The sequence below is a fragment of the Hordeum vulgare genome, unplaced genomic scaffold (genome assembly GCF_904849725.1).
Source record: "Hordeum vulgare subsp. vulgare unplaced genomic scaffold, MorexV3_pseudomolecules_assembly, whole genome shotgun sequence".
In the NCBI taxonomy this organism is placed as follows: domain Eukaryota; kingdom Viridiplantae; phylum Streptophyta; class Magnoliopsida; order Poales; family Poaceae; genus Hordeum; species Hordeum vulgare.
The window spans coordinates 895,001-897,500 of NW_025422486.1; the positions used below are offsets into that span (position 1 = coordinate 895,001).

The window sequence follows — 2,500 nt, forward strand, 5'->3', positions numbered from 1 at the left end:
ACTAGTCGTTGGGTGTCATGCGCGGTGGGAAAAGTCACACAGGTCGTGGCGGTGCTCGTGTTGTCGGGGTAGAGAGGGAGCGGTGTAATTCTTGTGTTAAACTCGTCTCCGTTCTCGAGGCAAATGTGGCAATGGACACGGGAGGGGCAAGCTAAAACATATCACAAACGTCAAAAATAAGAAAACTAGTAAACGTCAAAAATAAGAAAACGAGGTCATATAGATCACGGTCCCGTGTCATCCTTGTCATGTGGCGCAAAAATATATTTAAAAAGGGGAATGCAACACGAGGACTTCCCAGGAGGTCACCCATCCTAGTACTACTCTCGCCCAAGCACGCTTAACTTCAGAGTTCTAATGGGATCCGGTGGTTTAGTGCTGGTATGATCGCATCCGACATGCAACTATCTATTTGTTCCTTATGCTTGCCGCTACTACTACTGCTACTACTGCTACTACTGCTACTACTGCTACTACTGCTACTACTACTACTAGTCGTTGGGTGTCATGCGCGGTGGGAAAAGTCAGAGAGGTCGTGGCGGTGCTCGTGTTGTCGGGTTAGAGAGGGAGCGGTGAAATTCTTGTGTTAAACTCGTCTCCGTTCTCGAGGCAAATGTGGCAATGGACACGGGAGGGGCAAGCTAAAACATATCACAAACGTCAAAAATAAGAAAACTAGTAAACGTCAAAAAAAAAGAAAACGAGGTCATATAGATCACGGTCCCGCGTCATCCTTGTCACGTGGCGCAAAAATATATTTAAAAAGGACACGGGAGGGGCAAGCTAAAACATATCACAAACGTCAAAAATAAGAAAACTAGTAAACGTCAAAAAAAAAGAAAACGAGGTCATATAGATCACGGTCCCGCGTCATTCTTGTCACGTGGCTCAAAAATATATTTAAAAACGGGAGTGCAACACGAGGACTTCCCAGGAGGTCACCCATCCTAGTACTACTCTCGCCCAAGCACGCTTAACTTCGGAGTTCTGATGGAATCCGGTGCTTTAGTGCTGGTATGATCGCATCCGACATGCAACTATCTATTTGTTCCTTATGCTTGCCCCTACTACTACTAGTACTAGTACTAGTACTACTACTAGTACTACTACTACTATTACTACTACTACTACTACTACTACTACTACTAGTCGTTGGGTGTCATGCGCGGTGGGAAAAGTCACAGAGGTCGTGGCGGTGCTCGTGTTGTCGGGGTAGAGAGGGAGCGGTGTAATTCTTGTGTTAAACTCGTCTCCGTTCTCGAGGCAAATGTGGCAATGGACACGGGAGGGGCAAGCTAAAACATATCACAAACGTCAAAAATAAGAAAACTAGTAAACGTCAAAAATAAGAAAACGAGGTCATATAGATCACGGTCCCGTGTCATCCTTGTCATGTGGCGCAAAAATATATTTAAAAAGGGGAATGCAACACGAGGACTTCCCAGGAGGTCACCCATCCTAGTACTACTCTCGCCCAAGCACGCTTAACTTCAGAGTTCTAATGGGATCCGGTGGTTTAGTGCTGGTATGATCGCATCCGACATGCAACTATCTATTTGTTCCTTATGCTTGCCCCTACTACTACTGCTACTACTGCTACTACTGCTACTACTGCTACTACTGCTACTACTACTACTAGTCGTTGGGTGTCATGCGCGGTGGGAAAAGTCAGAGAGGTCGTGGCGGTGCTCGTGTTGTCGGGTTAGAGAGGGAGCGGTGAAATTCTTGTGTTAAACTCGTCTCCGTTCTCGAGGCAAATGTGGCAATGGACACGGGAGGGGCAAGCTAAAACATATCACAAACGTCAAAAATAAGAAAACTAGTAAACGTCAAAAAAAAGAAAACGAGGTCATATAGATCACGGTCCCGCGTCATCCTTGTCACGTGGCGCAAAAATATATTTAAAAAGGACACGGGAGGGGCAAGCTAAAACATATCACAAACGTCAAAAATAAGAAAACTAGTAAACGTCAAAAAAAAAGAAAACGAGGTCATATAGATCATGGTCCCGCGTCATTCTTGTCACGTGGCGCAAAAATATATTTAAAAACGGGAGTGCAACACGAGGACTTCCCAGGAGGTCACCCATCCTAGTACTACTCTCGCCCAAGCACGCTTAACTTCGGAGTTCTGATGGAATCCGGTGCTTTAGTGCTGGTATGATCGCATCCGACATGCAACTATCTATTTGTTCCTTATGCTTGCCCCTACTACTACTAGTACTAGTACTAGTACTACTACTAGTACTACTACTACTACTATTACTACTACTACTACTACTACTACTACTAGTCGTTGGGTGTCATGCGCGGTGGGAAAAGTCACAGAGGTCGTGGCGGTGCTCGTGTTGTCGGGGTAGAGAGGGAGCGGTGTAATTCTTGTGTTAAACTCGTCTCCGTTCTCGAGGCAAATGTGGCAATGGACACGGGAGGGGCAAGCTAAAACATATCACAAACGTCAAAAATAAGAAAACTAGTAAACGTCAAAAATAAGAAAACGA

The 2,500-nt window shown here is 45.2% G+C and overlaps 4 non-coding genes across 4 annotated transcripts; all 4 read right to left on the bottom strand.

Moving 5' to 3' along the window:
- Window positions 1–276: 276 nt before the first annotated feature.
- On the bottom strand, window positions 277–395 carry LOC123415602. The gene has a single exon (XR_006615312.1). It is a non-coding gene; the product is annotated as a 5S ribosomal RNA (ribosomal RNA).
- Window positions 396–909: 514 nt separating this feature from the next.
- On the bottom strand, window positions 910–1,028 carry LOC123415668. Its single transcript, XR_006615374.1, has one exon. It is a non-coding gene; the product is annotated as a 5S ribosomal RNA (ribosomal RNA).
- Window positions 1,029–1,420: 392 nt separating this feature from the next.
- Window positions 1,421–1,539, bottom strand: LOC123415603. Its single transcript, XR_006615313.1, has one exon. It is a non-coding gene; the product is annotated as a 5S ribosomal RNA (ribosomal RNA).
- Window positions 1,540–2,052: 513 nt separating this feature from the next.
- LOC123415669 lies at window positions 2,053–2,171 on the bottom strand. The gene has a single exon (XR_006615375.1). It is a non-coding gene; the product is annotated as a 5S ribosomal RNA (ribosomal RNA).
- Window positions 2,172–2,500: the final 329 nt, after the last annotated feature.